The sequence below is a fragment of the Dendrobates tinctorius genome, unplaced genomic scaffold (assembly GCF_039654945.1).
Source record: "Dendrobates tinctorius isolate UK_male_01 unplaced genomic scaffold, ASM3965494v1 ptg000350l, whole genome shotgun sequence".
NCBI lineage: Eukaryota > Metazoa > Chordata > Amphibia > Anura > Dendrobatidae > Dendrobates > Dendrobates tinctorius.
In genome coordinates this window covers 3,091,262-3,104,950 of record NW_027362016.1, presented here as the reverse complement: position 1 = coordinate 3,104,950, position 13,689 = coordinate 3,091,262, and the positions used below count along the sequence as shown (strand labels likewise).

At 36.2% G+C, this 13,689-nt stretch overlaps 7 non-coding genes across 7 annotated transcripts; all 7 read right to left on the bottom strand.

Annotated features, from left to right (window-relative positions):
* Positions 1–1,685: 1,685 nt before the first annotated feature.
* On the bottom strand, positions 1,686–1,768 carry TRNAM-CAU (transfer RNA methionine (anticodon CAU)). The gene has a single exon. It is a non-coding gene; the product is annotated as a tRNA-Met (tRNA).
* Positions 1,769–2,763: 995 nt separating this feature from the next.
* On the bottom strand, positions 2,764–2,836 carry TRNAF-GAA (transfer RNA phenylalanine (anticodon GAA)). The gene has a single exon. It is a non-coding gene; the product is annotated as a tRNA-Phe (tRNA).
* Positions 2,837–3,708: 872 nt separating this feature from the next.
* Positions 3,709–3,791, bottom strand: TRNAL-CAG (transfer RNA leucine (anticodon CAG)). The gene has a single exon. It is a non-coding gene; the product is annotated as a tRNA-Leu (tRNA).
* A 1,941-nt stretch (positions 3,792–5,732) lies between these two features.
* Positions 5,733–5,815, bottom strand: TRNAL-CAG (transfer RNA leucine (anticodon CAG)). The gene has a single exon. It is a non-coding gene; the product is annotated as a tRNA-Leu (tRNA).
* Positions 5,816–6,810: 995 nt separating this feature from the next.
* TRNAF-GAA (transfer RNA phenylalanine (anticodon GAA)) lies at positions 6,811–6,883 on the bottom strand. The gene has a single exon. It is a non-coding gene; the product is annotated as a tRNA-Phe (tRNA).
* An 872-nt stretch (positions 6,884–7,755) lies between these two features.
* On the bottom strand, positions 7,756–7,838 carry TRNAL-CAG (transfer RNA leucine (anticodon CAG)). The gene has a single exon. It is a non-coding gene; the product is annotated as a tRNA-Leu (tRNA).
* A 5,445-nt stretch (positions 7,839–13,283) lies between these two features.
* On the bottom strand, positions 13,284–13,356 carry TRNAF-GAA (transfer RNA phenylalanine (anticodon GAA)). Its single transcript has one exon. It is a non-coding gene; the product is annotated as a tRNA-Phe (tRNA).
* Between the last annotated feature and the right edge of the window lie 333 nt (positions 13,357–13,689).

Genomic DNA, 13,689 nt, shown 5'->3' with positions numbered 1-13,689 from the left:
ACAATTGGAGCAAAAAAGAGACAAAAATTTAGAGAAAATATTTTATTGATTGTTAAAAGTGAGACCATTTGTCCCAAAATGTGCTGAAACATGTCAGAAGGACATGGGCATTTCACATTTTTTAAACTATGATTACCTACTTGTTAAGTTTTTGTTTATTAAGTATCGTTATGGTCTATTGATGTATGAGGTGAAAACTATGAAAGTAGACTTACCAGCAAATCCGTTTCTAGATATATTTCATGACAGCACTGTAGAAGGTTGATTCCCTACCCTAATAGGGACAGAGAACACAAAGAGGTGAAATAGTCCCTCCTCATTGACTGTCCAAAGGATTTTTCTAGTGCCAAAAGAACAACAGACATATGCACAAAAAATCTGTTTGATGTTCCTAGAGTTCTTTTTTGAGAGGACAAATTCAGATTCACTCCAAAGACTCTCAGGAAATTTTTCAAAACCACATTACTAAGTTTTGTTTGACCTCATCTAATCAATAAATGAAGATAAAGTTTCTTGAAATTAAATGTTGATGTCAGAAGTGGGATTTGAACCCACGCCTCCAGGGGAGACTGCGACCTGCGACTGCGACAAAATAGAGGAAAAATTACTAAAAAACTTTCATATGTTCAAAAGGAAAAAGTTACCGTTTCTCAAATTTTTAACATTTTGTTTTCTGTAGATAGTTAAGATTTTTAGGCCTTTTGATCATGATCAATCCATGTGCTTTGTTTAATATCTCCTTAAAATGTAAACGGTGAAGAAAAAGCATTTTGCCGAAACCCGGGATTGGACCAGGGACCTTTAGATCTTCAGTCTAACGCTCTCCCAACATTTTATGGGGGGTTTGACACTCTGCAAATGTCAAGTGTCACACCTGGAGGGATATATTATAATTTTTCATTTGACTGTTTTTTGAAGCATGATTTCTATTTGAAACGCCTTCCATTTTGCTGTACATATTTAATAACATTCATTAACTATTTGTGAATGAGTAGAAAAAGACAGCAATTTTGCCATTGAATTTTTACATTTTCAGTTTGTCTCCATGCACCAGTATAATTCTGACCCTGTGCTTCTAGAATAGGTCATGGTCGCACATAAAACACAATTTGCATGCATAATGTTACATCAAGTTTTATTTTTTATGAGATGCAAACAATTGGAGCAAAAAAGAGACAAAAATTTAGAGAAAATATTTTATTGATTGTTAAAAGTGAGACCATTTGTCCCAAAATGTGCTGAAACATGTCAGAATGACATGGGCATTTCAAATTTTTTAAACTATGATTACCTACTTGTTAAGTTTTTGTTTATTAAGTATCATTATGGTCTATTGATGTATGAGGTGAAAACTATGAAAGTAGACTTACCAGCAAATCCGTTTCTAGATATATTTCATGACAGCACTGTAGAAGGTTGATTCCCTACCCTAATAGGGACAGAGAACACAAAGAGGTGAAATAGTCCCTCCTCATTGACTGTCCAAAGGATTTTTCTAGTGCCAAAAGAACAACAGACATATGCACAAAAAATATGTTTGATGTTCCTAGAGTTCTTTTTTGAGAGGACAAATTCAGATTCACTCCAAAGACTCTCAGGAAATTTTTCAAAACCACATTACTAAGTTTTGTTTGACCTCATCTAATCAATAAATGAAGATAAAGTTTCTTGAAATTAAATGTTGATGTCAGAAGTGGGATTTGAACCCACGCCTCCAGGGGAGACTGCGACATGAACGCAGCACCTTAGACCACTCGGCCATCCTGACTTCACTATGCAATTGGAACTTAACTCCTTCCATGCTAGTCAGCAGAAATGTTACCATCCCTTGTGATTACAAACTTGTCACACCACCCCAAAAAAGTCAATAAATAACATTTTTTATATGCGTACTTTTCGTCTGCATTAATTTTTAAACCTCCATTTATTTTGTTTGGATATTAGAAATGTTAGATTTCTCACAAATGCGGTGATGCACCACATTTCTTCAGAAACTACTGTTTGGCCACACAGCAGGGCTTTGAAAGGAAGAGCCCTATTTGGGTTTTGCAATGCAGATTTTGCAGGAATACCTTGCAGATGAAATTTGCAGAGTACCAAAACAGCAGAAAACCTCCCAAAGTGACCACATTTTAGAAATTATTTTGCACAATGAGTTAATCAACACCTGCAATTTCTATTGTCAGCCTATAGGTGTTTTCACTCTGAACCATCCAGCCTTGCAAGTATGCCAGTTTAGTGCCCAGCTTTTGCTTGCAGAGACAAGCAACCCATACATTTTTAAGTGGGCTCTACTCACTGGAGCAATGTCAAATATGTAGATGCTTTGTCTCACCATTAAAGTAGAAACCTCCTATATTTCAAATTAAAGATGACGGACCTGTGTGGAGCTTGTGATTTTTGCCTTTTTGACTTTGTCCACAGCATATTTTTTAAGGACATTTGTCTCAGTAATGCCTCAGTGTTTCAAAGTCAAACAAGCTGACTATAATCATTCAGCTAGTGTCTGATAAGTGCTGTCTGTTTCAGCTATCAGGTTACCTTTTAATCCTCTTACAGCTAAGTCAATCTGAAATAAAACAAAATAGAGGAAAAATTGCTAAAAAACATTCATGTGTTCAAAAGGAAAAAGTTACCATTTCTCAAATTTTTAACATTTTGTTTTCTGTAGATAGTTAAGATTTTTAGGCCTTTTGATCATGATCAGTCCATGTGCTTTGTTTAATATCTCCTTAAAATGTAAACGGTGAAGAAAAAGCATTTTGCCGAAACCTGGGATTGGACCAGGGACCTTTAGATCTTCAGTCTAACGCTCTCCCAACTGAGCTATTTCGGCCATATCTATACATTTTCTGGGGGGTTTGACACTCTGCAAATGTCAAGTGTCACACCTGGAGGGATATATTATAATTTTTCATTTGACTGTTTTTTGAAGCATGATTTCTATTTGAAACGCCTTCCATTTTGCTGTACATATTTAATAACATTCATTAACTATTTGTGAATGAGTAGAAAAAGACAGCAATTTTGCCATTGAATTTTTACATTTTCAGTTTGTCTCCATGCACCAGTATAATTCTGACAATGTGCTTCTAGAATAGGTCATGGTCGCACATAAAACACAATTTGCATGCATAATGTTACATCAAGTTTTATTTTTTATGAGATGCAAACAATTGGAGCAAAAAAGAGACAAAAATTTAGAGAAAATATTTTATTGATTGTTAATGTTAAAAGTGAGACCATTTGTCCCAAAATGTGCTGAAACATGTCAGAAGGACATGGGCTTTTCACATTTTTTAAACTATGATTACCTACTTGTTAAGTTTTTGTTTATTAAGTATCGTTATGGTCTATTGATGTATGAGGTGAAAACTATGAAAGTAGACTTACCAGCAAATCCGTTTCTAGATATATTTCATGACAGCACTGTAGAAGGTTGATTCCCTACCCTAATAGGGACAGAGAACACAAAGAGGTGAAATAGTCCCTCCTCATTGACTGTCCAAAGGATTTTTCTAGTGCCAAAAGAACAACAGACATATGCACAAAAAATCTGTTTGATGTTACTAGAGTTCTTTTTTGAGAGGACAAATTCAGATTCACTCCAAAGACTCTCAGGAAATTTTTCAAAACCACATTACTAAGTTTTGTTTGACCTCATCTAATCAATAAATGAAGATAAAGTTTCTTGAAATTAAATGTTGATGTCAGAAGTGGGATTTGAACCCACGCCTCCAGGGGAGACTGCGACCTGAACACAGCGCCTTAGACCGCTCGGCCATCCTGACTTCGAAATGCAATTGGAACTTAACTCCTTCCATGCTAGTCAGCAGAAATGTTACCATTCCTTGTGATTAAAAACTTGTCACACCACCCCAAAAAAGTCAATAAATAACATTTTTTATATGCGTACTTTTCGTCTGCATTAATTTTTAAACCTCCATTTATTTTGTTTGGATATTAGAAATGTTAGATTTCTCACAAATGCGGTGATGCACCACATTTCTTCAGAAACTACTGTTTGGCCACACAGCAGGGCTTTGAAAGGAAGAGCCCTATTTGGGTTTTGCAATGCAGATTTTGCAGGAATACCTTGCAGATGAAATTTGCAGAGTACCAAAACAGCAGAAAACCTCCCAAAGTGACCACATTTTAGAAATTATTTTGCACAATGAGTTAATCAACACCTGCAATTACTATTGTCAGCCTATAGGTGTTTTCACTCTGAACCATCCAGCATTGCAAGTATGCCAGTTTAGTGCCCAGCTTTTGCTTGCAGAGACAAGCAACCCATACATTTTTAAGTGGGCTCTACTCACTGGAGCAATGTCAAATATGTAGATGCTTTGTCTCTCCATTAAAGTAGAAACCTCCTATATTTCAAATTAAAGATGACGGACCTGTGTGGAGCTTGTGTTTTTTGCCTTTTTGACTTTGTCCACAGCATATTTTTTAAGGACATTTGTCTCAGTAATGCCTCAGTGTTTCAAAGTCAAACAAGCTGACTATAATCATTCAGCTAGTGTCTGATAAGTGCTGTCTATTTCAGCTATCAGGTTACCTTTTAATCCTCTTACAGCTAAGTCAATCTGAAATAAAACAAAATAGAGGAAAAATTGCTAAAAAAACATTCATGTGTTCAAAAGGAAAAAGTTACCATTTCTCAAATTTTTAACATTTTGTTTTCTGTAGATAGTTAAGATTTTTAGGCCTTTTGATCATGATCAGTCCATGTGCTTTGTTTAATATCTCCTTAAAATGTAAACGGTGAAGAAAAAGCATTTTGCCGAAACCTGGGATTGGACCAGGGACCTTTAGATGTTCAGTCTAACGCTCTCCCAACTGAGCTATTTCGGCCATGTCTATACATTTTCTGGGGGGTTTGACACTCTGCAAATGTCAAGTGTCACACCTGGAGGGATATATTATAATTTTTCATTTGACTGTTTTTTGAAGCATGATTTCTATTTGAAACGCCTTCCATTTTGCTGTACATATTTAATAACATTCATTAACTATTTGTGAATGAGTAGAAAAATACAGCAATTTTGCCATTGAATTTTTACATTTTCAGTTTGTCTCCATGCACCAGTATAATTCTGACCCTGTGCTTCTAGAATAGGTCATGGTCGCACATAAAACACAATTTGCATGCATAATGTTACATCAAGTTTTATTTTTTATGAGATGCAAACAATTGGAGCAAAAAAGAGACAAAAATTTAGAGAAAATATTTTATTGATTGTTAATGTTAAAAGTGAGACCATTTGTCCCAAAATGTGCTGAAACATGTCAGAAGGACATGGGCTTTTCACATTTTTTAAACTATGATTACCTACTTGTTAAGTTTTTGTTTATTAAGTATCGTTATGGTCTATTGATGTATGAGGTGAAAACTATGAAAGTAGACTTACCAGCAAATCCGTTTCTAGATATATTTCATGACAGCACTGTAGAAGGTTGATTCCCTACCCTAATAGGGACAGAGAACACAAAGAGGTGAAATAGTCCCTCCTCATTGACTGTCCAAAGGATTTTTCTAGTGCCAAAAGAACAACAGACATATGCACAAAAAATCTGTTTGATGTTACTAGAGTTCTTTTTTGAGAGGACAAATTCAGATTCACTCCAAAGACTCTCAGGAAATTTTTCAAAACCACATTACTAAGTTTTGTTTGACCTCATCTAATCAATAAATGAAGATAAAGTTTCTTGAAATTAAATGTTGATGTCAGAAGTGGGATTTGAACCCACGCCTCCAGGGGAGACTGCGACCTGAACGCAGCGCCTTAGACCGCTCGGCCATCCTGACTTCGATATGAAATTGGAACTTAACTCCTTCCATGCTAGTCAGCAGAAATGTTACCATTCCTTGTGATTACAAACTTGTCACACCACCCCAAAAAAGTCAATAAATAACATTTTTTATATGCGTACTTTTCGTCTGCATTAATTTTTAAACCTCCATTTATTTTGTTTGGATATTAGAAATGTTAGATTTCTCACAAATGCGGTGATGCACCACATTTCTTCAGAAACTACTGTTTGGCCACACAGCAGGGCTTTGAAAGGAAGAGCCCTATTTGGGTTTTGCAATGCAGATTTTGCAGGAATACCTTGCAGATGAAATTTGCAGAGTACCAAAACAGCAGAAAACCTCCCAAAGTGACCACATTTTAGAAATTATTTTGCACAATGAGTTAATCAACACCTGCAATTTCTATTGTCAGCCTATAGGTGTTTTCACTCTGAACCATCCAGCCTTGCAAGTATGCCAGTTTAGTGCCCAGCTTTTGCTTGCAGAGACAAGCAACCCATACATTTTTAAGTGGGCTCTACTCACTGGAGCAATGTCAAATATGTAGATGCTTTGTCTCACCATTAAAGTAGAAACCTCCTATATTTCAAATTAAAGATGACGGACCTGTGTGGAGCTTGTGATTTTTGCCTTTTTGACTTTGTCCACAGCATATTTTTTAAGGACATTTGTCTCAGTAATGCCTCAGTGTTTCAAAGTCAAACAAGCTGACTATAATCATTCAGCTAGTGTCTGATAAGTGCTGTCTGTTTCAGCTATCAGGTTACCTTTTAATCCTCTTACAGCTAAGTCAATCTGAAATAAAACAAAATAGAGGAAAAATTGCTAAAAAACATTCATGTGTTCAAAAGGAAAAAGTTACCATTTCTCAAATTTTTAACATTTTGTTTTCTGTAGATAGTTAAGATTTTTAGGCCTTTTGATCATGATCAGTCCATGTGCTTTGTTTAATATCTCCTTAAAATGTAAACGGTGAAGAAAAAGCATTTTGCCGAAACCTGGGATTGGACCAGGGACCTTTAGATCTTCAGTCTAACGCTCTCCCAACTGAGCTATTTCGGCCATATCTATACATTTTCTGGGGGGTTTGACACTCTGCAAATGTCAAGTGTCACACCTGGAGGGATATATTATAATTTTTCATTTGACTGTTTTTTGAAGCATGATTTCTATTTGAAACGCCTTCCATTTTGCTGTACATATTTAATAACATTCATTAACTATTTGTGAATGAGTAGAAAAAGACAGCAATTTTGCCATTGAATTTTTACATTTTCAGTTTGTCTCCATGCACCAGTATAATTCTGACAATGTGCTTCTAGAATAGGTCATGGTCGCACATAAAACACAATTTGCATGCATAATGTTACATCAAGTTTTATTTTTTATGAGATGCAAACAATTGGAGCAAAAAAGAGACAAAAATTTAGAGAAAATATTTTATTGATTGTTAATGTTAAAAGTGAGACCATTTGTCCCAAAATGTGCTGAAACATGTCAGAAGGACATGGGCTTTTCACATTTTTTAAACTATGATTACCTACTTGTTAAGTTTTTGTTTATTAAGTATCGTTATGGTCTATTGATGTATGAGGTGAAAACTATGAAAGTAGACTTACCAGCAAATCCGTTTCTAGATATATTTCATGACAGCACTGTAGAAGGTTGATTCCCTACCCTAATAGGGACAGAGAACACAAAGAGGTGAAATAGTCCCTCCTCATTGACTGTCCAAAGGATTTTTCTAGTGCCAAAAGAACAACAGACATATGCACAAAAAATCTGTTTGATGTTACTAGAGTTCTTTTTTGAGAGGACAAATTCAGATTCACTCCAAAGACTCTCAGGAAATTTTTCAAAACCACATTACTAAGTTTTGTTTGACCTCATCTAATCAATAAATGAAGATAAAGTTTCTTGAAATTAAATGTTGATGTCAGAAGTGGGATTTGAACCCACGCCTCCAGGGGAGACTGCGACCTGAACACAGCGCCTTAGACCGCTCGGCCATCCTGACTTCAAAATGCAATTGGAACTTAACTCCTTCCATGCTAGTCAGCAGAAATGTTACCATTCCTTGTGATTAAAAACTTGTCACACCACCCCAAAAAAGTCAATAAATAACATTTTTTATATGCGTACTTTTCGTCTGCATTAATTTTTAAACCTCCATTTATTTTGTTTGGATATTAGAAATGTTAGATTTCTCACAAATGCGGTGATGCACCACATTTCTTCAGAAACTACTGTTTGGCCACACAGCAGGGCTTTGAAAGGAAGAGCCCTATTTGGGTTTTGCAATGCAGATTTTGCAGGAATACCTTGCAGATGAAATTTGCAGAGTACCAAAACAGCAGAAAACCTCCCAAAGTGACCACATTTTAGAAATTATTTTGCACAATGAGTTAATCAACACCTGCAATTACTATTGTCAGCCTATAGGTGTTTTCACTCTGAACCATCCAGCATTGCAAGTATGCCAGTTTAGTGCCCAGCTTTTGCTTGCAGAGACAAGCAACCCATACATTTTTAAGTGGGCTCTACTCACTGGAGCAATGTCAAATATGTAGATGCTTTGTCTCTCCATTAAAGTAGAAACCTCCTATATTTCAAATTAAAGATGACGGACCTGTGTGGAGCTTGTGTTTTTTGCCTTTTTGACTTTGTCCACAGCATATTTTTTAAGGACATTTGTCTCAGTAATGCCTCAGTGTTTCAAAGTCAAACAAGCTGACTATAATCATTCAGCTAGTGTCTGATAAGTGCTGTCTATTTCAGCTATCAGGTTACCTTTTAATCCTCTTACAGCTAAGTCAATCTGAAATAAAACAAAATAGAGGAAAAATTGCTAAAAAAACATTCATGTGTTCAAAAGGAAAAAGTTACCATTTCTCAAATTTTTAACATTTTGTTTTCTGTAGATAGTTAAGATTTTTAGGCCTTTTGATCATGATCAGTCCATGTGCTTTGTTTAATATCTCCTTAAAATGTAAACGGTGAAGAAAAAGCATTTTGCCGAAACCTGGGATTGGACCAGGGACCTTTAGATGTTCAGTCTAACGCTCTCCCAACTGAGCTATTTCGGCCATGTCTATACATTTTCTGGGGGGTTTGACACTCTGCAAATGTCAAGTGTCACACCTGGAGGGATATATTATAATTTTTCATTTGACTGTTTTTTGAAGCATGATTTCTATTTGAAACGCCTTCCATTTTGCTGTACATATTTAATAACATTCATTAACTATTTGTGAATGAGTAGAAAAATACAGCAATTTTGCCATTGAATTTTTACATTTTCAGTTTGTCTCCATGCACCAGTATAATTCTGACCCTGTGCTTCTAGAATAGGTCATGGTCGCACATAAAACACAATTTGCATGCATAATGTTACATGAAGTTTTATTTTTTATGAGATGCAAACAATTGGAGCAAAAAAGAGACAAAAATTTAGAGAAAATATTTTATTGATTGTTAATGTTAAAAGTGAGACCATTTGTCCCAAAATGTGCTGAAACATGTCAGAAGGACATGGGCTTTTCACATTTTTTAAACTATGATTACCTACTTGTTAAGTTTTTGTTTATTAAGTATCGTTATGGTCTATTGATGTATGAGGTGAAAACTATGAAAGTAGACTTACCAGCAAATCCGTTTCTAGATATATTTCATGACAGCACTGTAGAAGGTTGATTCCCTACCCTAATAGGGACAGAGAACACAAAGAGGTGAAATAGTCCCTCCTCATTGACTGTCCAAAGGATTTTTCTAGTGCCAAAAGAACAACAGACATATGCACAAAAAATCTGTTTGATGTTCCTAGAGTTCTTTTTTGAGAGGACAAATTCAGATTCACTCCAAAGACTCTCAGGAAATTTTTCAAAACCACATTACTAAGTTTTGTTTGACCTCATCTAATCAATAAATGAAGATAAAGTTTCTTGAAATTAAATGTTGATGTCAGAAGTGGGATTTGAACCCACGCCTCCAGGGGAGACTGCGACCTGAACGCAGCGCCTTAGACCGCTCGCCCATCCTGACTTCGATATGCAATTGGAACTTAACTCCTTCCATGCTAGTCAGCAGAAATGTTACCATTCCTTGTGATTAAAAACTTGTCACACCACCCCAAAAAAGTCAATAAATAACATTTTTTATATGCGTACTTTTCGTCTGCATTAATTTTTAAACCTCCATTTATTTTGTTTGGATATTAGAAATGTTAGATTTCTCACAAATGCGGTGATGCACCACATTTCTTCAGAAACTACTGTTTGGCCACACAGCAGGGCTTTGAAAGGAAGAGCCCTATTTGGGTTTTGCAATGCAGATTTTGCAGGAATACCTTGCAGATGAAATTTGCAGAGTACCAAAACAGCAGAAAACCTCCCAAAGTGACCACATTTTAGAAATTATTTTGCACAATGAGTTAATCAACACCTGCAATTACTATTGTCAGCCTATAGGTGTTTTCACTCTGAACCATCCAGCATTGCAAGTATGCCAGTTTAGTGCCCAGCTTTTGCTTGCAGAGACAAGCAACCCATACATTTTTAAGTGGGCTCTACTCACTGGAGCAATGTCAAATATGTAGATGCTTTGTCTCTCCATTAAAGTAGAAACCTCCTATATTTCAAATTAAAGATGACGGACCTGTGTGGAGCTTGTGTTTTTTGCCTTTTTGACTTTGTCCACAGCATATTTTTTAAGGACATTTGTCTCAGTAATGCCTCAGTGTTTCAAAGTCAAACAAGCTGACTATAATCATTCAGCTAGTGTCTGATAAGTGCTGTCTGTTTCAGCTATCAGGTTACCTTTTAATCCTCTTACAGCTAAGTCAATCTGAAATAAAACAAAATAGAGGAAAAATTACTAAAAAACATTCATGTGTTCAAAAGGAAAAAGTTACCATTTCTCAAATTTTTAACATTTTGTTTTCTGTAGATAGTTAAGATTTTTAGGCCTTTTGATCATGATCAGTCCATGTGCTTTGTTTAATATCTCCTTAAAATGTAAACGGTGAAGAAAAAGCATTTTGCCGAAACCTGGGATTGGACCAGGGACCTTTAGATCTTCAGTCGAACGCTCTCCCAACTGAGCTATTTCGGCCATATCTATACATTTTCTGGGGGGTTTGACACTCTGCAAATGTCAAGTGTCACACCTGGAGGGATATATTATAATTTTTCATTTGACTGTTTTTTGAAGCATGATTTCTATTTGAAACACCTTCCATTTTGCTGTACATATTTAATAACATTCATTAACTATTTGTGAATGAGTAGAAAAAGACAGCAATTTTGCCATTGAATTTTTACATTTTCAGTTTGTCTCCATGCACCAGTATAATTCTGACCCTGTGCTTCTAGAATAGGTCATGGTCGCACATAAAACACAATTTGCATGCATAATGTTACATCAAGTTTTATTTTTTATGAGATGCAAACAATTGGAGCAAAAAAGAGACAAAAATTTAGAGAAAATATTTTATTGATTGTTAATGTTAAAAGTGAGACTATTTGTCCCAAAATGTGCTGAAACATGTCAGAAGGACATGGGCTTTTCACATTTTTTAAACTATGATTACCTACTTGTTAAGTTTTTGTTTATTAAGTATCGTTATGGTCTATTGATGTATGAGGTGAAAACTATGAAAGTAGACTTACCAGCAAATCCGTTTCTAGATATATTTCATGACAGCACTGTAGAAGGTTGATTCCGAACCCTAATTGGGACAGAGAACACAAAGAGGTGAAATAGTCCCTCCTCATTGACTGTCCAAAGGATTTTTCTAGTGCCAAAAGAACAACAGACATATGCACAAAAAATCTGTTTGATGTTCCTAGAGTTCTTTTTTGAGAGGACAAATTCAGTTTCACTCCAAAGACTCTCAGGAAATTTTTCAAAACCACATTACTAAGTTTTGTTTGACCTCATCTAATCAATAAATGAAGATAAAGTTTCTTGAAATTAAAAGTTGATGTCAGGAGTGGGATTTGATCCCACGCCTCCAGGGGCGACTGCGACCTGAACGCAGAGCCTTAGACCGCTTCGGCCATCCTGACTTCAATATGCAATTGGAACTTAACTCCTTCCATGCTAGTCAGCAGAAATGTTACCATTTCTTGTGATTAAAAATTTGTCACACCACCCCAAAAAAGTCAATAAATAACATTTTTTATATGCGTACTTTTCGTCTGCATTAATTTTTAAACCTCCATTTATTTTGTTTGCATATTAGAAATGTTAGATTTCTCACAAATGCTGTGATGCACCACATTTCTTCAGAAACTACTGTTTGGCCACACAGCAGGGCTTTGAAAGGAAGAGCCCTATTTGGGTTTTGCAATGCAGATTTTGCAGGAATACCTTGCAGATGAAATTTGCAGAGTACCAAAACAGCAGAAAACCTCCCAAAGTGACCACATTTTAGAAATTATTTTGCACAATGAGATAATCAACACCTGCAATTACTATTGTCAGCCTATAGGTGTTTTCACTCTGAACCATCCAGCATTGCAAGTATGCCAGTTTAGTGCCCAGCTTTTGCTTGCAGAGACAAGCAACCCATACATTTTTAAGTGGGCTCTACTCACTGGAGCAATGTCAAATATGTAGATGCTTTGTCTCACCATTAAAGTAGAAACCTCCTATATTTCAAATTAAAGATGACGGACCTGTGTGGAGCTTGTGTTTTTTGCCTTTAGGCCCTTTTACATTTAGCGATGTACCAGCAATCCGACCAGCAATCCGACCCGGCCAGGATCGCTGGTGCATCGCTAAATGATCGCTAGTGAGCTTTCATACAGAAAGATCTCACAGCTATGCAGCAGCGACGCAGCGCACGATACTTACCATTCACACACAGCGATCCTGCCGTCCTCCCGCCAGCCTCCACGCGTCACTCATCGTCACAGCAGGAAGTCTCAGCAGGAAGCGCCTGACGAGAAATGGAGCCGGACAATCTAGCGCGATCAGCGATGGACAGCGGGGGAGCCGGTCGTTGGTAAGTATCACACATAGCGATATCGCTAGCAATATCGCTATAACGTCACAAAACCAGTGACGTTTTAGCGATATTGCTAGCGATATTGCTTAGTGTAAAACCCCCTTTTGTCCCCAGCATATTTTTTAAGGACATTTGTCTCAGTAATGCCTCAGTGTTTCAAAGTCAAACAAGCTGACTATAATCATTCAGCTAGTGTCTGATAAGTGCTGTCTGTTTCAGCTATCAGGTTACCTTTTAATCCTCTTACAGCTAAGTCAATCTGAAATAAAACAAAATAGAGGAAAAATTGCTAAAAAACATTCATGTGTTCAAAAGGAAAAAGTTACCATTTCTCAAATTTTTAACATTTTGTTTTCTGTAGATAGTTAAGATTTTTAGGCCTTTTGATCATGATCAGTCCATGTGCTTTGTTTAATATCTCCTTAAAATGTAAACGGTGAAGAAAAAGCATTTTGCCGAAACCTGGGATTGGACCAGGGACCTTTAGATCTTCAGTCTAACGCTCTCCCAACTGAGCTATTTCGGCCATATCTATACATTTTCTGGGGGGTTTGACACTCTGCAAATGTCAAGTGTCACACCTGGAGGGATATATTATAATTTTTCATTTGACTGTTTTTTGAAGCATGATTTCTATTTGAAACGCCTTCCATTTTGCTGTACATATTTAATAACATTCATTAACTATTTGTGAATGAGTAGAAAAAGACAGCAATTTTGCCATTGAATTTTTACATTTTCAGTTTGTCTCCATGCACCAGTATAATTCTGACAATGTGCTTCTAGAATAGGTCATGGTCGCACATAAAACACAATTTGCATGCATAATGTTACATCAAGTTTTATTTTTTATGAGATG